Below are 21,657 nucleotides of genomic sequence, written 5' to 3' on the forward strand. Positions count from 1 at the left end.
ATGATGCCATGTCTTACATTTTTTGAGTTTATTTTTGTGTATGGTGTGAGTGTTCTAACTTCATTGATTTACATGTGGCTGTCCAGCTTTCTCAGCACTACTTCCTGAAGAGACTGTCTCTTCTCCATTTTGTATTCTTGCCTCCTTTGTTGAAGATTAATTCACCATAGGTATGTGGGTTTATTTCTAGGCTCTCTGTTCTGTTACATTGATCAATATATCTGTTTTTGTGCCAATACCACATTGTTTTGATTACTGTAGTTTTTGTGGTATTGTCTGAAGTCTAGGAGGGTTATACCTCCAGCTTTATTCTTTTTCCTCAGGATTCCTTTGGCAATTCTGGGTCTTTTGTAGCTTTTGTAAATTTTAGGATTATTGTTCTTAGTTCTGTGAAAAAGTCCTGGGTAATTTGATAGGGGTCACCTTAAATCTGTAAATTGCTTTGGATAGTGTGCCCATTTAAACAATATTAATTCTTCCAATTCAAGAGTGCAGGATATCCTTCCATTTCTTTGAATCATCTTCAGTTTTCTTTATCGATGTTTTATATTCTCAGCATGGTCAGGTTTATTCCTAAGTATTTAATTTTTTAATGAGATTTTAAAAGGATTTTTTTCCTTTCCTTTTCTGATACTTCATTGTTAATGTAAAAAAGTGCAGCTGATTTCTGTATGTTAATCTCGTATCCTGCTACCTTGCTGAGTTCATTTATTAGTTCAGTAGTTTTTGTGTGGAATCTCATCTGAGTATAATGACACTTTTATCTCTTCTCTTCTAATTTGGATATCTTTTATTTCTCTTTCTTGTCTGATTGCTGTGGCTAAGACTTCCAATACTATGTTGAATAGAAGTGGTGAGAATGGGTCTCCTTGTCATGTTCCAGTTTTTAACAGGAAGGCTTTGAAATTTTCACTGTTGAGTATTACGTTGGCTTTGAGTTTGTCATGAATAGCTTTTATTATGCTAAGATATGTTTCCTCTCTACACACTTTGGTGAGAGTTTTTATCATGAATGGATGTTGAATTTTATCAAATGCTTTTTCTGCATCTATTGAGGTAATCATATGGTTTTTGTCTTTTTTTTTTGTTGTTGATGTGGTGTATTACATTGATTGATTTGTGTATGTTGAACCGTCCTTGTGTCACTGGGATGAATCCAACTTGGCCATGGTATATGATCCTTTTTATGTTGTTGGATTCAATTTACTAATATTCTGTTGAGGATTTTTGCATCTATATTCATCAAAGATATTGGCCTGTTATTTTCTTTTTTGGTAGTGTGTTTGTCTGGTTTTGGTATCAGGGTGATGGTGGCTTCACAGAATGACTTTGGGAGCGTTTCTTCATCTTCAGTCTTTTGGAAGAGTTTGAGAAGGATTGTTGTAAGTTCTTCTTTGTATCCTATCAAATCCATACAAAGAAGGATTTGATAGGATTCCCCAGTGAAGCCATCTGGTCCTTGACTTTTGTTTATAGGGAGTTTTTTGTTTTAACTAAGATTCTATTTTACTTTTAGTGTTCGATCTGTTCAAATTATCTGTTTCTTCTTAATTCAGTTTTGGTGGGCTGTATGTTTCTAGAAACTTGTGTATTTCTTCTAGGTTGTCCAATTTGGTGGCATATAATTGTTCATAGTATTCTGTTATGGTTTTTGTATTTCTGTGCTATTCATTGTAATTTCTCATCTTTCATTTCTTGTTTTATTTTTTTGGGTTGTTTCTCCTTTCTTCTTGGTGAGCCTGGCCAGAAGTTTGTCAATTTTGTTTATCTTTTTAAAAAACCAGCTGTTGGTTTCACTTATTTTTTTCTATTGTTTTTTTCTTAATCTCTATTTTATTATTTCCCCTCTGATCTTTATTATTTCCTTCCTTCCACTGACTTTGGGTTTTGTTTGTTCTTCTTTTTCTAATTCTTTTAGGTAGTAGGTTATGTTATTTATTTTCAGTTTTTCTTGTGTTTCTGAGTAAGGCGTGTATTGCTGTGAACTTCCCTCAGGACTGCTTTTGCTGCCTCCTATAGATTTTGTATGGTTGTATTTTCATTGTCATTTGTCTCAAGGTATTTTAAAATTTCCTCTTTGATTTCATTGTTGACCTATTGGTTTATTAGTAGCATGTTGTTTAGTCTCCATGTAATCATTTTTTTCTTATTTCTCTTTCTGTGGTTGATTTCAGGTTTCATGCTGTGTGGTCAGAGAAGATGCTTGAAATAATTTCTATTCTCTTAAATTTGTTGAGACTTCTTTTGTATCTGAGTATGTGGTCTTCCCTAGAGGATGGCTCTGTGTGCACATGAAAAGAATGTATATTGTGTTTTGGGGGGATGTAATGTCCTAAAAATGTCAACTAAGTCTACTCTTTTGCATCATTTAGGATCTCTCTTGGCTTATTGATTTTCTGTCTGGAAGATCTGTCCATTGATGTCAGTGGTGTGTTAAAGTCCCCTACTATTATTGTATTCCTAGCAGTTTCTCCCTTGTCTGTTAGTATTTGTTTTATATATTTAGGTGCTCCTATATTGGGTATATATATATGTTAACAAATGTAATATCCTCTTCCTGTATTTATCCGTTTATTATTATATAGTGTCCTGCTTATCTTTCTTTACAGCCTTTGTTTTAAAGTCTATTTTTCCTGATATGTGTATTGCTACCCCTGTTTTCTTGTCATTTCCATTTGCAGGAAATATCTTTTCCATCCCCTCACTTTAAATCTATATGTTTCTTTCGCCCTAAAGTGGGTCTCTTGTAGGCAGCATATTATATTGGAAATAGTGCATTTCAAATTGGATATGCCAGTGGATTCAACTTTGGGTTCTAATTCCACCAGCCTAGTGTAGCATAATTCTAAAGGAAATTTACTTCCCAGTGGAGTAGTTCCCTTTTGTAGGACACTGGGATGAGGAGAGGAAAGGTTTGCTAAGGTCCTTTACCTGACTTTTGCTGTGTCAGAGAGGATGCAGCTTCTTTCAGAAGTCTAAGAGGGTGAAAAGTGTTCTCACAGTCCTTGAAGCTATGAAGTAGAACATGGTACCTGGGAAGTTTTGATTGTTAGTCCATTTTTCTGTATCTTCAGGTACTTACGTTCAGCTTCCCATCCTTACAAGTTAACTGGGATGGCCATAAGTAAAACTATTAAGTCATTGGAAACTTTGATGCTGCAAATCTCCCTTCTATACTCCTTTCTCTTTTCAGTTTTACTCTTTCATCATAGAGATCAAAGAGAGGAACAATAGCTGTATTTACAATCATGTCACCTCACAACACTGATAAAGCATTTTCATGTATACTTTTTTACTTTATACTCATCTTGTGAGGTAAAAGCCTGGCATTTTTTCTAGTGCAAAACAGTTCATAGAAGGTAGTGGACTCCTTAAGGGACAATGGTGGCTTTTTCTTTGTATCCTTAGTAGGCTCAAAGTGATCTGTTGGAGTCCAGAATATTTTAGACCCCATTTGGAACAGATGTACTTTCATTGTAGTTTCTCTTATTCTGTTATTCCACAGCTCAGTGTTTATAATGCATCTCTCACTGCTTTAGATCAAAATTTGATCTGCTCTCAGTTTATGAAATTGAATAGGCTGGCTCAACCAGGACTATCAGAGATCTGTTCCCAGAAACTACTTGGTGAGAAGACTGTCTATAGATTTAAACCATCCTATATTTGTTGACCTTTCTATTGCAATTGTATACAATTTTAGCAATGTGGATCAACTAGGTGTTAACTGTCCATTTGTTTCTGTAGGAGAATGTATTTGACTTTAAAACAAACTAATGAGTTTGTAAATTTTAAAGTAACCGTAATTAAGGTTTTTTTTTGGTAAATATCTTGATTTCTAATGGGGATAAAACAACCTTTTGTCTAAGTCAGCTTGGATACAGAGAAGGCTAAGGGAATTATGGTACTCTCAACACTATGTTAGGTTTGAAAAGGAGGAAGCAGAGGAACCGTAGTGTCTAATACACCCATACGACCTCAGCTTGGCTGATGTGCAGGTCACTTCTCAGGGTCCATGTGGTGTGGATTATCTGAATATGGGAGAGATATATTTCCTGGGCCTTGAGACCACTGAGCCAGAGAAGTAAAAATGGGCTTACATAGAGGAAGAAGTAAATGGAAAAAGCAAGATAAAATTATAACATAAGGATTTTCAAAATTTTAATAAACCATTCATAACTTGATTTTAATGGCTATCTGATAGTCCAATGGGCAGATATACCATAATTCCATTTTGCTTAGGGGCAATAAGTATAATGGTTAAGAACACAAACTGTGGATTATTTGTGTTTTAATCCTGGTTCTACCACCTTTTAGCTGTTTGTATGACCTTGGACAATTTAATTTAGGTATGTCAACTTCTCCATTTATACCTATTGTATTATTTAAGACTGTCAACTTTAATAATATACTAGCTAGTTATTTTACTAGCCAAAGTGAGTTTATTTGGGAATAGCCAGATTACATTTCAGGATATGTAAACTATGGTGGACCACTGGCAGATCCAGAGAACAAGGAAGAGGAATTTGCTTTTGTAGGAAAGTGGGGGTTTTGGGGGGAGCTGTAATAACCAAAGAATCCGTTGGAAGAAGCTAGAAGTCCAAAGTATGGAGGCTTCTCATTGGTTGGACTGCTACAATCTCTGGCTGAATTGTCTTCTGGTGGAAAGTAGTTTTCTTTTTCCTCCTGGATGGTAAAGTAAGCAACAACTTCTGTCAGAGATTAAGTGTACCTCTCCTCCTGTTTAGAGTAATTGATGAGGATCATGAGAGCTTCCCCTAAGGCCTGTTCAGACTTTAATTTTAGTTGAGATTTCTTTAATTTTAGTTGAGATTTCTTTAATTCCACAAGGCCTACAACAATTTATAAGGTAATATTATTGTTTTACACATACATGCCTGAATCTCTGAGAGGCTAAGTAACTAATAAAATCATCAGAGTGGAGATTCAAACACTGCAAGTGTAGTACCTATGTCTGTATTCTTTACCACTACTCCATTTTGAATATTGAAAGTTGTTAGTCAAGGTATACTCTTATTGGATATAATTTTAAATACATAATCCATTGATCAGACAGTACTGTTGCATTCAGCTGAGAGATACATCCCTAGGGGTAGTCTTGCCCTAAAAAGTTTTGCCGGGAGGTGAAGATTAAAGAGGAAACCTGGAACCTCATTTGGAGTTTAAGGTGTTAGCCTTGCCCATTGGCAGTGGACCTGGACAAGTATTTGTCCAGTCATATTGGCAAGCATTTTGGCTGGCGAACTTGAAAAATCACAGGGATAGCCAGCGTTTGGACTGAGAGATTGAGACATTTTTACCTTTCTCTGACGACATTTTCCTCTTCTTTTGTTCTTCTCTAATTGGCTATAATCTTGAGCTGAGGTTTAAAAAAATCATAATAATTATATTATTAATTAAAATCTAATGTTCTGTTTTCTTGATCAATTTTAAAATTATTCTTCTCTGGCTATATATGGTTTCAAATTGTTTAAAGATTAAAAATTACTTTTCCAATATCTGTGTTTTATTTTAAAACTGGCAGCTGTAAAAAACAAAAGTTGTTTTTCACTTGTATATGACCCTTAATTGACTGCACCCACCTTCGCCTCTGTTTTTATAGGAAGAACAAAATGTTCCTACCCCTTTCTCTAAAACATATTCTAGAACTGGGTACACAACTTCCTCAGAATTTTTTTGAAATACATTTTAAGTCATGGCTTGCTAAGTTTTCAAGTTCCTGGTTTTACACGACTAAGCCAAAGTATTGTAAATTTGATTTCAGTTTGCATTATTCAGTTTTCAAGACGAAGTTCAAGTCCTATTCCTTCAATAAAGCCTTGCCTGTCTGCTCTGGCCTAATCAGTGTTTCTCAGTTCCAGCTCAACATTTGCTATATAATCATGCACTGCTTTGTGAAATAGTTTACACAGTTTGCCTCTTTTTTTTTTTTTTTTTGGCTATTTACTTCCTATAATAGTAGCACTGTTTTATATTTGCGGCCCTTTAGATTCAATGGTGGTTCTCAGATAGGTGTTGTATTGTTGTATGTGTGTGTGGTGGTGGGGGATGGTAGTACTTATCAGACTTTACAGATGAAGAGGATCACATCTTAGAAAAGCTTAGAACTTCTGGCCTCCTGCTTTAGCCAGTAAAGTAGAGATTACCAAGTGGGTGGGGATAGATAGAAAGGGAGAAGTGAAAATGGAGAGGGAATCCCTCCTTGAACAAGGGTTGGAGGGAGGTAGGAGCAGCGAAGATGCATATCAGAAACTTCAAAGGTATGTGAGATATTTAGGTTTAACAAAAGAAGTATCGCTCTAGAACTGTACCCTCCAATAAGGTGGCTCCTAACCACATGTGGCTTTTGAGCATTTGAAATGTTTTTGAAATGGGGCTAGTATGAATTGAGGTGTACTGTTAAGTTTAAAGTAAACGCTGGATTTCAGGCAGTATGATAAAAGAATGTCAAATGTAAAATATCAATAATTTTTATATTAATTACATGTTGAAGTGATATTTTATATGTGTTGGGATAAATATAATATTAGAATTAATTTTACCTGTTTCTTTTTACCTTTTTTAATATGACTGCTGGAGAACTGAAAATTATATAAGTGACTCATGTTTGTGCTTCTCATTATATTTTTATCGAGCAGCACTGCTCTAGAATGCAAGTTCTGTGAGTACAGGGGCTGTCTCATTCATCTCTGTAATACCTAGCACCTAGTACAGTACCAAGCACATGGTAAGCACTTCCTGAATGCTTGTTTGATCATTTATCTTCCACTCCAACTGTATTATAAACTTCTGACAACTCAGGACTGCACTTTAATGTTTTGAATTCCTCCCCATAGGTCTAGTAGAGTATTATACACATAGTAGGCATTCAGAACATATTTATTATTGATGAATGAATAAAATAATGCTTTCTGATGGAAACTTCCCAAATGTTCACTTCCTCTGTTATTAGCTAGTTCCCAGTTGGTTTTACAAAATTTCCAATGTGATACATCTGGCTATTTGCCACGTTGCATTCCTCTCCTTTCCCCTTCCTTCTCCTTTCCCCTCTCCCTGTCCCTGTAAACTCTTCTTTTTTGGATGTCTTCAAACCAACATGGTGTGTAGATCCTGACTACCTTTTGTTTATTCCTTCAAAACCCATTTAGTCAGCCCTCTCCTCTTTCTAGATTTTGTTCATCCTTGCAAATTTCAATTAGAGTTCACTGGAGCTTGCCAAGAGCTGAGAGGAAGATCTTAGCTTTCCTCTTTCCCTGCCCAGAATCCTGCACAGGCCTTTCTCAGTGGGGCTCACTACAGTGTGATTTACTTGGCAGCCTGGAACCCTCTATAGGCCATTATTTTTTATAAGTAAATAACTAAATGGGACTGAGAACAAGAGAGGGAAAAAGGGAGAATATGAGCCAAGGAAGAAAAAGTGCACAAACACACAGTCTGAAGATCTGGGTGGTGGTGCCAGCCCTGATCCTTACCAGGGATGTAATTTTGGGGAAATCTCCTGGAGTCTCAGATCTTCATTAGAAAAAAATAAGGAAATAGGATTATTTCTGTGGTCCCTTCTGACACTAACACTCAGTGATGCTCTAACTACTAACCAGAGAGAGCAGAAAGAGAAACAAATGAAGATCAGACCATTGTGAATTCAGATTGGAAATTCTATTGATTGACCTACCTTTTGTGACCTTGTGTGCTATATTATTCTAACATCAATGTTGTAAGCTCTCTTACTCTGTAATCTACTTGTTATTCTTTCCTCCCTAGTATTACTTCTGGAAATAGAATGCCCATAAGACGGGAGCTTCTCTAGGATTCATTTTTGCTCTAATCACTTACGGTTGTTCAACAATGGCTTTTTTTCTCTTTAAAAATTGTGTTAAAATACACATAATTGTTTTTCTGTATTAACCATTTTAAGTGTATAGTTCAGTGGTGTTAAATATATTCACATTGTTGTGCAGCCATCATCACCATCCTATTCCATAGTTCTTCCCATCTCATAAACTCCCCATTATCCCCTCCCCCAAGCCCCTGGAAACCATCAGTATACTTTCTGTCTGGATGATTTTGATTAAGTACCCCATATAAATGGTATCATACAGTGTTTGTCTTTTTGTGACTAGCTTATTTTACTTAGCACAATGTCTTCAAGGTTTATTCATGTTGAAGTATAGTGCAGAATTTCCTTTTTTAAGGCTGAATAATTTTCATTTTATACACATTTTGCTTATCTATTTGTTGATGGACTCTTGGATTGCTTCCATGTTTTAGCTATTGTGAATAGAGTTACTATGAACATGGATGTACAAATGTATCTTTGAGACTCTGCTTTCAATTCTTTTGGGTATATACCCAGAAGTGAGATTGTTGAGTCATATGGTAATTTTATTTTTAGTTTTTTCAGTTTTAATGTTTTCCATAGTGGCTGTACCATGTTACATTCCCAACTACAGTGAACAAGGGTTCCAATTTCTCCACATCCTCAGCAACACCTATTTTCTGTTTTGTTTTGTTTTTTAATATTTGCCATCCTAATTAGTATGAGGTAGTATCTCATTGTAGTTTTGATTTGCATTTCCCTAATCCTGAGTATCTTTTCATGTGCTTATTGGCTGTTTGTATGACTTCTTTGGAGAAATGTCTGTTTGAGTCCTTTTCCCATTTTTGAATCAGATTGTTTGCTTTTTGCATTACTGAATTTTAGAGGTTCTCTAAATATTCTAGATATTAATCTCTTCTCAGATGCATGAATTGCAAATATTTCTCCCATTCTGTGTGTTGCCTTTTTACTCTGTGGCTAGTGTCTCTCTCGCTTTTTTTTTTTTAAAGATATTTCTACACCCATGTTTGTAGTATTATTCACAATTGTCAAAATGTAAAAGCAACCCAGTGTTCATCCACAGATGAACAAATAAACAAAAGATAGTATACACATACAATGGAGTATTATTCAGTCTTAAAAAGGAAGGAAATTCTGACACATGCAACGACATGGATGAATTTTGAAGATAGTATTCTAAGTGAGATAAGCCAGCTTACAACCCCCCCCCAACCAAACAAAACCCAAATACTGTATTATTCCACTTACATGAGATACCTAGAATGGTCAAATTCATAGAGACAGAAAATAGAATGGTGGTTGCCAGGTGCTGTGGCAGGGCGAGGAGGAAAGTTGAAAGTCCCTGTTTAATGGGTACAGAGTTCTAGCTGGAGATGAATGGTGGTGATGGTTGCCAGCATTGTGATTGTATGAGTGTTACAGAACCATATGGTTAAAATGGTTAAAATGGTCAATTTTATGTTATGTAAATTATATATATATTTATTTTACAATATATTTTTAAAATTGAGGTACAGTTGATGTATAATATTGTATGTTACAGTTGTACAATATAGTGGTTCACGGATTTTTAAAGGTTATACTCCATTTATAGTTGTTATAAAATATTGGCTGTATTCTCCAAGTTGTGCAATACATCCTTGTAGCTTATTTTATACCTGATAGTTTGTACCTCGTAATCCTCCACCTCTGTCTTGCCCCTCCCCCTTCCCTCTCCCCACCGAGAACCACTAGTTTCTACTCTACATCTGTGAGTCTGTTTCTTTTCCGTTATATTCACTAGTTTGTTGTATATTTTTAGATTCCACATGTAAGTGATATATTACAGTATTTGTCTTTCTCTGACTTATTTCACTTAGCATAATGCCCTCCAAGTCCATCCGTACTGTATACCAGAAACTAGTACCACATTTTAAATCAACTGTACTTCAATTAGAAAGCAACCAACCAAACAATCCATTTAAAATATGGGCAGAAGAATTGAACAGACATTTTTCCAAAAGAGGAAATGCAGATGGCCAACAGGAACATGAAAAGTTGCTCAACATCACTAATATCAGGGAAATGAAAATCAAAATCACAATGAGATATCATCTCAAACCTGTCAGAATGGCCATCATCAAAAAGAACACAAATAACAAATGTTGGCAAGGATGTGGAGAAAAGAGAACCCTTGTACACTGTTGATGGGAATGTAAAGTGGTGCAGCCACTATGGAAAACAATATGGAAGTATATCAAAAACCTAAAAATAGAACCACCATATTGCCCAGCAATTCCACTCCTGGGCATATATTGTTATGTAAGAAAGATAGATACAACCTGCTCTTAATAACAACATTATTTATAATTGCCAAGATATGGAAGCATCCTAAGTGCACATCAATAGATGAATGGATATAGGAGATGTAGCATATATATGTAATGGAATACAACTCACCCATAAAAAAGGATGGATATTTTGCCATTTGTGGCCCTTCATTCACCTTTTTTTTTTTTTCACTTCAAAAACCAGAATTTTATAACTGGCATAAACATTTCGATTGCATCAAAAACAACAAAATACCTAGAAATAAACTTAACCAAGGAAGTTACCTATACTCTGAGAACTGTAAAACACTGATGAAGGAAATTGAATATGATACAAAGAAATGGAAAGATATCTTGTGATCTTAGATTGGAAGAATCAACATTATCAAGATGGCCATACTACCCAAAGCAATCTACAGATCCAGTGCAACCCCTGCCAAAATACTTAAGACATATTTTGCAGAACTAGAACAAACAATTCCAAAATTTGTATGGAACCATAAAAGACCGTGAATTGCCAAAGCAATCTTTGTAGGTTATTTATTTATTTATTTATTTATTTATTTATTTATTTATTTATTTATTTATTTATTTAAAGTACAGTCAATTACAATGTGTCAATCTTTGGTGTACAGCACAATGTCCCAGTCATGCATATACATACATATATTCATTTTCATATTTTTTCCATTAAAGGTTATTACAAGATATTGAACATAGTTTCCTGTGCTATACAAAAGAAACTTTAAAAAAAAAAATCTGTTTTTATATATAGTGGCTAACATTTGTAAATCTCAAACTCCCAAATTTATCCCCTCCCACCCCTTTACCCTAGTACCCATAAGACTGTTTACTAAGTTTGCAAGTCTGTTTCTGTTTTGTAGATGAATTCAGTGTCCTTTTTTTTTTTTTTTCTTTTTCTTCTCTTTTCTTATGGTTTGATGACTAGAGAAGTTCCTTTAACATTTGTTGTAAAGCTAGTTTGGTGGTGCTGAATTCTTTTAGCTTTTGTTTAGCTGTGAAGCTTTTGATTTTTCCATCAAATCTGAATGAGAGCCTTGCTGGATAGAGTATTCTTGATTGTAAGTTTTCCCCTTTCATTTTCTGCTGAAAAATCAGCTGATAACCTTATGGGAGTTCCCTTGTATGTTATTTGTTGCTTTTCTCTTGCTGATTTTAATATTTTCTCTTTATCCTTAATTTTTATCAATTTGATGACTATGTGCCTTAGTGTGTTCCTCTTTGGGTTGATCCTGTGTGAAACTCTCTGTGCTTCTTGGACTTGGGTGACTGTTTCCTTTCCCAAGTTGAGGAAGTTTTCGGTTATTATCTCTTTAAAATTGTTCTCAGGTCCTTTCTCTCTCTCTTCTCTTTCTAGTACCCCTATAATGAGAGTATTAGTGTGCTTCATGTTGTCCCAGAGTTCTCTTAAACTACCCTCATTTCTTCTCATTCTTTTTTCTTTTTTCTGTTCTGCAGTAGTGATTTCCACTAATCTGCCTTCTAGCTCATTGATCCGTTTTCCTGCCTTATTTAGTCTATTCTTGTTTCCTTCTAGTGTGTTATTCATTTCAGTGATTTTGTTCTTCAACTCTGGGTATTCTTTATATTTTCCAACTCTTTGCTAAAAACTTCACTTTGTGCATCTGTACTTCTCTTGAGTTCTCGGAACATCTTCACCATCATTACTCTAAACTCTTCCTCAGATAAATTGCCTATCTCCTCGTCACTTATTTCTTCTTCTGGGATTTTATCTTGTGCCTTGGCCTGGAAGATAATCCTCTGCCATCTCATATTGTCTATCTTTCTATTTGTATTTTTAGGTTGGTTAGTTACATTTCTTGACCTTGGACAAGTGGCCCTCTTGTGGGCAAGATCCTGTGCCCCAGCAGTATGCTCCTCTCTTGTCACCAAAGGGCTAGGGTCCAGCTGATTCCAGTGTAGAGTCTGGCCTGTGTTTGTGGATTCCTTCCACAGGCTTTAGGATTGTTGTTTTCTTATTTCTAGTATCTGTCCCATAGTGAATGAGGTTGGACTAGAGGCTTGTGCAGGCTTCCTGGCAGGAGGAGTTGGTGCCCGCCCACTGCTGAGTGAAGCTTGGTCCTCAACCTCTCGTGGATAGGGCTGTGTCTAGAGGTATTTGTGGCTCAGGAAGTCTGCTGATGGGTGGGGCTGTGTTCCCACCCAGTATATTGTTTGGTCTGAGGCTTCCCAGCCCTTAAAGCCTACAGGCTTTTGGGTGCGGCTAGATCTTGGTGCTAATGATCCAATCTAGATGTCAGCCTCCAGGAAGGCTCATGTAGATGAACATTCCAAGAGTGTCCACCACCAGCTTTTATGTCCCCTGGGTGAGCTGAAGCCTTCCCCTACCTCCCCAGGAGACCCTCCAAAACCAGCAGACAGGTCTGGCCCAGGTTCCTATGAAATCACTGCCTCTGCCCTTGGACCTGTCACACATGAGATTCTGTGTACACTTCCCAAGAGAATGAAGTTGCTATTTACCCAGTCCCATGGGGCTTCTGGAGTTAAGCCCCACTGGCCTTCAAAACCAGATGTCCTGGGGTCTCCTCCTCCTCCCAATGCCAGAACCCCAGGCTGGGAGACTGACATGGATTTTAGAACTCTAACTCTTGTGGGAGGCCCTCTGTGACTTAATTATTCTTCAGCTTGTGGGTTGCCCACCTGGGGAGTGTGGGGCCCTATTATATCAAGAGCATGCCCCTCCTATGATCTTTCTGTGGTTCCCTCTTTATGTTTCCAGTTGGAGATCTTTTTTTCCAGTCTACGTTCCAGTCTTTTTTTTTTTCTTTTTGATGGTTGATAGCAGTCAGTTGTGATTTTGTTGTAGTTGCGAGGAGAAGTGAGCTCGTGATCCTACTACCGTGGCTAGTATCTCTTGATGTAAAACATTTTAAAATTTTTATGAAGTCCAGTTTGTCTGTATTTTCATTGGTAGATTGTGCCTTTTATGTCATATCCAAGAAATCATTGCCAAATCCAATGTTGTGAAGGTCTTATCCTGTGTTTTCTTCAAAGAGTTTTATTGTTTTAGGTCTTACATTTAGGTCCTTGATCCATTTTGAGTTAATTTTTGTATATGGTGTTAAGAAAGGGTCCAACTTCATTATTTTGGTTGTGGATATTCAATTTTCCCAGCACCATTTGTTGAAAAGACTGTCCTTTTCCTATTGAATGGATTTGGCACCCTTATAAAAATAATTCAACAATATGTGGAAGGGTTTATTTCTAGTCTCTCTATTCTATTCCATTGGTCTATATGGTCTTTATGCCAATACCACACTTTTTTGATTATTCTTGTTTTGTAGTAGGTTTTGAAATCAGGAAGTATGAGTCCTCCAGTTTTGTTCTTCTTTTTCAAGATTGTCTTGGCTATTTGGGGTCCCTTGAAGTTCCAGGTGAATTTTAGGATGGAGTTTTCTATCCTAAAGTTTTGCAAAAATGTCATTAGGATTTTGATAGGGATTGCATTGAATCTGTAGATTGCTTTGGGCCATATTGACGTTTTAATAATATTCAGTCTTCCAATCCATTAACATGGGATGTGTTTCCATTTATTTATGTCTTCTTTAATTTCTTTCAGCAATGTTTTGACTACAAAACATTGTACAAGACTTTCACTTCCTTGGTTAAGTTAATTCTTAAGTATTTTATTCTTTTTGATGCTATTGTAAATGGAATTTTTTTTTAAAATTTCCTTTTCAGATTATTCATTGTTTGTGTATGGAAGGGCAACTGTTTTTTGTTTGTTGACTCTATATCCTGCTGCTTTACTGAATTCATTTATTCTAACAGCTTTTCTGTGGTGTTTGTAGAATTTTCTACATATAAGATCGTATTATCTGCAAATAGATACTTTTACTTCTTCCTTTCCAATTTGGTTGTCTTTTGTCCTGTTTTTTCTTGCTTAATTGTTTTGACTAGAGCTTCCGGTACTTTGTTGACTAGAAGTGGTTAAAGTAGGCATTTTTTTTGGTGTTCCTGACTTTAGAGGAAAAGCTTTCAGTCTTTCACTACTGAGTATTATGTTTGCTGTGGGTTTTTCATATATGGCTTTTATTGTGTGGAAGTAGTTTCCTTCTATTCCTATTTTGTTTAGTGTTTTTATTGTGAAAAAGTGTTGAATTTTGTCAGATGCTCTTTTTGCATTAATTGAGATGATTATGTCTTTTTTCCTTTTATTTCGTTGACATTGATTGATTTTCATATATTGAATCATCCTTGCATGCCAGGAATTAATCCCACATTGTCATGGTATATAATCCTTTAAATATGTTGCTGAATTGTGTTTGTAGTTGAATGGGTCTGTAGTTTTCTTTTCTTATAGTGTCTTTGTCTGCCTTTGATATCAGGGTTATGTTGGCCTCATAGAATGAGTTAGGAAGTGTTTTCTCCTTTTTAATTTTTTGGAAAAATTTGATAATGATTGGTATTAGTTCTTTCTTTCTTTTTAAAAAATGTATTTTATTTACTTATTTTTGTTTGGGAGGGAGGTAATTAGGCTTCTTTATTTACTTATTTATTTTAATGGAGGTACTGGCGATTGAACCCAGAACATTGTGCATGCCAAGTATGCACTCTACTATTGAGCTATATTCTCCCCACTGGTAATTAGTTCTTTAAATGTTTGGTAGAATTCACCATGGAAGCCAGCAGCTCCAGGACTTTTCTTTGTTGGGAGATTTTAAAAAATTATTTCTTTTTTTTTTTTGGATGGGAGGTAATTAGGTTTATCTTTTTATTTAAAGTGGAGGTACTGGGATTGAACCCAGGACATCGTGCATGCTAAGCACTCACTCTACCACTGAGCTATCACGTGGCTGGGAGATTTTTGATTACTGATTCATTCTCCTTACTAGTTATACGTCTATTCAGATCATCTGTTTCTTTATAATTTAGTCTTTGTAGGTTTTGTGTTTCTAGAATTCTTCCATTTTATCTAGGTTATCCAATTTTTTGGCAGATGGTTGTTCATAGTACTCTCTTATAATCCTTTTTATTTCTATAGAATTAATACTGTGTCCCCACTTTGATTTTAGTAGATACAATCTTTTCTCTTTTTTCTTAGTATAAAGATTTGTCAGTTTTGTTGATATTTTCAAAGTATCAACTTTTTGTTTTATTGATTTCCTCTCTTGTTTTTCTGTTCTCTGTTTCATTTATCTCTACTCTAATTTTTATAATTTCCCTCTTTCTGCTAGCTTTGGGTTTAGATTTTTCTTCTTTTACTAGTTCCTTAAGTTGTGAAGTTAGGTTATTGATTTGAAATCTTTCTTTTTTAAAAAGATTTGTAGCTGTAAATTTCCCTCTTAACACTCCTTTTGCTATGTCTTGTAAGTTTTAGTGTATTGTGTTTTCATTTCATTCATCTTTAAATATTTTCTAATTTACCTTGTGATTTCTTCTTTGATCCATTGTTTTAAAATGTGATGTTTAATTTTTAAAATTTTGTCTATTTTCCAGTGTTCTCTATGTTATTGATTTCCAACTTCATCCTGTTGTGTTCAGAGAAGAAACTTTGTATGACATTTATATTTTTAAATCTATTGATACTTAATTTGTGGCCTAATACATGGTTTATACTGGAAAATATCTCATCTGTACTTGAGAAGAATACGTATGTTGTTGTTGTTGTTGAGTAGAGTAGTCTGTATATGTCTGTTAGATTTGGTGGTTTATTGTGTTATTTAATTCTCTGTTTCCTTACTTGTCTTATTTTTGTTTGTTCAGCCCATTATTATGAGTAGGGTATTGAAGTCTTCAGCTATTGTTGTAGAATTGTCCATTTCTACCTTCAATTCTGTCAGTTTTGCTTTACATATTTTGATGGTCTGTCATTAGGTGTGTAAATGTTTATGATTGTTTTATCTTCTTGCTGAATTGGACCTTTTATTAATATATAATATTGTTTGTGTCTTGTAACCTTTATTGACTTAAAGCCTCTTTTGCTGATTTTAGTATAGCCATTCTTGATCTCTTTTGGTTACTATTTGCATGGAATATAGTTTTTCCATCCTTTTACTTTAAACCTTTTGTGTCCTTGTATCTAAAGTAAGTGTTTTATGGACAATATAAAGATGGATCATGTATTTTTAAATCCATTCTTCCAATTTCTGTCTTTCAATTGAAGAGTTTAATCCATTTACATTTAAAGTAATTACTGATAAGGAAGAGCCTACTTCTGCCATTTAGCTATGTGTTTTCTATGTGTCATATGTACTTTACATTCCTTGATTTTTCCATAGGCCTCAAATTGTGGAGGAAATGAAAGAATCATTTTTTTAATTGTAAAAAATTATTTTATTATATGATAAAAAATTGTTGTTTATGTGCACATTCAACCATTGATAAATACATGAGAAAATTAGTAAAAAATGATCTGACCAAAAGAATCATATTTTTCAGCACCCATTTAAATATTTCACATGGTTTTCTTTTTCTTTTCCTTTTCTCTTCTCTCTAGTTTTGCCTCCTAATTAATCCTATCTTCCATCTATATATTGTTACAGCTCCTTTCTCAAGCTTTATTTATTTTTTATTTTTGTCACTAACTGAAACATGGTTTTATACTTAAAAGTACTTTTGAATGTATATACGTTATATGATTCAGTACCAAGGTGAGAGAAACTAGTTATCAAATGTTAAATAGTCTTTAAGTGAAATAGAACATTCTTGAAAGAGATGAAATTATTTAGGAGTTCATTTCAAAACAACCATTTATTAAACACTTAATATTTACAAAATACAGTGCTTGGCTCTGTAGAGATATAAAACAAAATAATAATGGCAACTTCTATTTGTTGAGCAAAGATAAGCCCGTTGTTAAGCCATTTAAAATGTGAGTTTATTTGATCCTTACAACAACCCTTTGGCATTAGTAGTGTTATTATTCTCTTGTTCCCTCAGTACATCAACCAGTCTTCTTGGCTCTGCTTCCAAAATATGCTCCATTTCAGTCCACTTCTTGGCATCTTTGCTCCTGCTACTCTAGTCCAAGCTCAGTAATTTCTCATGTGATCTGTTGATCTCCCTACATGCATTCTTATCTCCTTCCTATGATCCTCTTACCACACAGCAGCCATCATGAACTTCTAATAAGTGCCTATAAGGTTATGCCATTCTTATACTTAAAACCCTTCAATGACTTTCTGGTACATGTAGAATAAAGTCCAAACTCTTCACCATGATCTACAGGATCTTACACAATTTGCTTATCAATCTTAGTTTAAATGAGACAGACTTTTTTAACTGGGAATCAAACATAATCACAAGATTTTTTACAACCTTTAATGATAAAGGAAAGAAAAAGAAAATTCGAAAGCTTTTGTTTTTTACTTAAGAATAACTTCCCAAGTAGTATACTTTTTTGAAAACAAATAATTATTCAAATATTATTACAAGGGCAATAAATTATTAAATGAAAGACTCAGAAATGGAGAATTTTAGAACTTAAACAGATTACTTTCACAGAACAAAGCAACAATTGACTGATTCCTTACGTTTTCATGAGTGATACTGTTATAATAACAGAAAACAAATGATACTATGTATTTTCATATGTTCTCACAGTAGATAGCAAAGTAAGTTGGATATTTTTGTGACTGTTCTCATTATAGAATCTTGTTAAATATAGTAATTATAGAAATAACAATAAGTAACATGTATTACTTATAGCGTATGCTAGGCACTGTTCTAACTTCTTTATATTTATTAACTCTTAATCCTTCCAACAACTCATGAGGTACTATTATTTTTATCATTTTACAGAGGATGAATTGAGGTACAGAAAGGTTAATTATATAGCTTTTTGTTATACTATATAGCGTTCTTTTTTTGTATCTGTATGGTAAGAGAGAACACTACTGTCTTTTTGAGACTTAATTCTCAAGTAGTTTTGAGGGACCATAGCTTCAAGGCTAAGCACTGAAATTCCTTTTATAATTGAGAATCTTAAAACTGTTGGTACAGAAAAGAGTAGGATTGAACAAATGGAATATGAGGCATGCAGTTTTTTGCCTTAATATTCTCCAACCTAATCTCTTACAGCTCTCTCTGGTTTACTAAGCCTCTGGCACAGTGGCCTTCTTTTGCATCTTTTCAACACACCAAGCTTGAACTGCCTTGGAACTTTTGCACTTGCTGTGATTTTTGCCTGAGATGCATTTCTCCTAACTTAAAATTGTTGACTTCCTGACATTTTAGGTCTTGGTTCAGAAGTCACTTCCTTAAAATGTGCCTTCTCTCATCATCCTATCTAATGTTGCTCTCTCCCTACTCTGTATCACATTGCCCTGTTTTATTTTCTCTAAAACACTGGATTTGTTTATCTTTTTATTGCCTGTCTCTCCATTGTAATAAAAGCTCCATGAGCACAAAGGCTTTGTATATTTTTTTTACTGTAACACCCTCAGCATCTAGAATTACACCTCACATATATAGGCATTTAATCAATACTTGTTGAACGAGTGAATGAAATCTTATTTAACAGATGAATTGAGGCTCACGGAATTTAAGTGTCTTGTTCAAGGTCATGGAGCTATTAAGTATAGGAGTCTGGATTTGAATCCATAGCTGGAATTTTAACAACTGCCTAGTTTACAACATAAGACTGGCATACTCACAGTTAACCATAACACAGGGTGGTAGGAAAAGAGGGCTGTGTTAAGCAGTGATGATGGGAGTGGTACCTAAATTTGGTCAGGGGTTCTTTGCTTTTATGCTTCAAATTATGGCTGTTTCAATGTTCCTCAGAGTATGGGAAAAGTTAAAGGGAAGTTTTGTCATTGTTTAACTGCTGATGAAAGGTGTGAGAGAGAGGTTGAAGTAATTACTAGATAGTTGAGATTTTGGGAAAGTGTATGAATCTCAAATGTCCATTTTGTTCCTTTTCTCTGAAACTGGGGACATTTGAGGCTCTGCTGTACATGTTAAATAAATACAGGTGTGTTTTAAAAGATGTGATGGAATTCAATGCCCTTCGTGATTTTGCCAAACTTTTTTTGACCTTTTCTCCCATGAATTACCCATACTGAATCATTCTTCAGATGATCTGGTTCATTCACTGCCCCTCTATTAGACCTTGTACTCTCCCTTCCGTGAGCTCTTGCATAATGGAGACTATAATCTCTCTTATGGTAAATTTGGAATATTTGCAAACTAACCATTTTAGAGTTGGAAAGGACTTTGAAGAGCTGATCCAGAAAGCTGAAAAGACTTGTCCAGCCAGGATACAACAGTTAATGGCAAAGCTAGTCAAGGACCCAGTTCTCCTGCACTTGCAGTCACAGGCTCTATGCACAGCCCCACTCTGCCTCACTTTTGGGCTGCTAGGAGCAATCTCTAAAGGATATGCTGAGAGGCCTCTTGGTCTCCTCTGACATCAACTTTAAAATATGTGCCAGTGTGAATTTTCATATACAGAGTATGGGATTTTTCAAGAAAGTCACGTCTGTTTTATTTACTCAGTGTAGTCCCTGACAGCAATATGCAAATATAGAATTTATTTAGTCTGCCTCCTCTGGTGACTTGCCAGTCTCTGAGAGGGGAAGAACACATTTCATGTTTCCCATGGGTTTTGTTTGTCATAGCCTGATTTCCCATAATGAAAAGAGTCCTGGGTAACCCCATATGGGGCAAAGCTGGAGACTATTAAATGCTTCTGTCTTATGTATGCTGGGCATTCATATTTACTTATAATGAAGTTCCTCCATGTATTGAATTTAGAACTTGCCAAAATATACTACTCAAAAATTGGTTTCTTGCGTATTCTGATGAACCACAGTATTTGACAAAGGAAAGTTGGCCTTTTAGTTACAGTGTAAGAAATTGGAACCTGGGTTTTATTTACAGTTTAGGAATCTCTCCTAAGTGTACTCCCTTAGTTAAAAGAATAAAAGCCTTGATTCTTATTGAGAACTACGAATTCTTTAACTTCTGTTTTTCCAGTACCAGCATGTTCTTTAGCAGAATGGATGTTCTTGGTCCAAAAATCCAGCATCATCCTACTTCTCAATATGTAATTTGCTTATAGCATTTCTCTGAGATAGCTCATTAATGTACTGTCACCTTTTCCTTTCTAATTGGTTCTGTCCTTTGTCAAAAAGAACCACAGTTGCAACTCTGTTATTCTGAAATGAGATTTTTTTTTATGATGAATAATGAAGATCCAGGGAATTTATATGAGCCCAATGCCTAGGAGAGAAATAATGGTTTTTGTAATTTGTGATTTTGACGACTTAATCAGTTCTCTTTGGCATTTTGAAGTCTAGAATCTAAACAGGCATTTTTTTTTTAAAGAGAAAATATGTGCCTAGAACAGTCTTTTTAAAAACTTAAGTAGGTTGACCATAATATATTCCAGTTTGTCCAGAAGAGACCAGTTTATAACTTGGTACTTTTGTACTTATTAGTAGTATTCCCTTAGGTCTCAGAAGTGTCCCAAATTGGATGATAAATTGTATTATGGTAATTCTAACTTTAGGACACCAGGGTGTAGGTGTCAAGAAAGTTGCCATGGCTCATGCCATCTACATGACCATCTACAGATAGAAAAGGGATGTACTGAGGAGAAATGATAACCAAAAAAGTTAACTGCAAACAGTAAACAGTAAGGTAAACTTAAAGATTTCACTTCAGTGTGTTTTCATCTCAATAGGAAAAATTAGCTGAACGCAAAAGTGCTCCAATTCTTTAAGAACCATAATACTGGGTTTTGGAGGAACTGATTGTGGATCTAACTCAGTGAATAACTTGCTATATGACTTTTCCTTTTTGGTCCTGCAAGAGCCTATGTTTCCACATCTGTAAAATGAAGGACTGAATTAAATTATTTCTTAGGTCCCTTGAAGTTCTAATATTAAATGATTATTTTTTCACAAGAAGTGAACTGGAAAATCCTCTTCTTGCACAATTTTGTTCTAATTTAAAAAGTTATATCCACATAAGTGATATCACTAAGTCTGCTGTTGGTAAAGAATATTTCCTAGCTCAGTGTTGTGTGGTTTGACTTTATGATACATGAAGACTTGCTCCAGTTTGCGCTGTGGAAACTGAGAAAAAAATGTTTTCCAGACAGCTGAAGGGCTGTCCTTGTTAGAGAATTTCATTACCTGCTTTTAGCCTAAGAAGTGATCTCAGACAGAATGGGAAGCTCTGAAAACATCCAGCTGCTCCAGAGATGTTATCTCTTGCCAAGGCAGTTCTGATGCAAGAGCTGAAAGCCTCCTTTCTGTTTCCATGTCCATTAGTTGATAAATTAATAGCTCAGGAGTTCCAAGTGCAATTTCTGTTCCTGTCACCTTGGACTTCTTGCCTCATACTGTTAATAGGCATTTAGCTGTACTTTATTTATACAAATGGTATTGGAGAAGTTATATGACTTCAGATTGGTTAATGATCTTTTTGCTTTTAGCTTCTATATGGCTTTGCTTCAGATTGGATCTTAGAAGTCATGTCCGTGGCATTAGATACAGTTCA

The sequence above is a fragment of the Camelus bactrianus genome, chromosome 11, assembly GCF_048773025.1.
Source record: "Camelus bactrianus isolate YW-2024 breed Bactrian camel chromosome 11, ASM4877302v1, whole genome shotgun sequence".
Classification (NCBI taxonomy): domain Eukaryota; kingdom Metazoa; phylum Chordata; class Mammalia; order Artiodactyla; family Camelidae; genus Camelus; species Camelus bactrianus.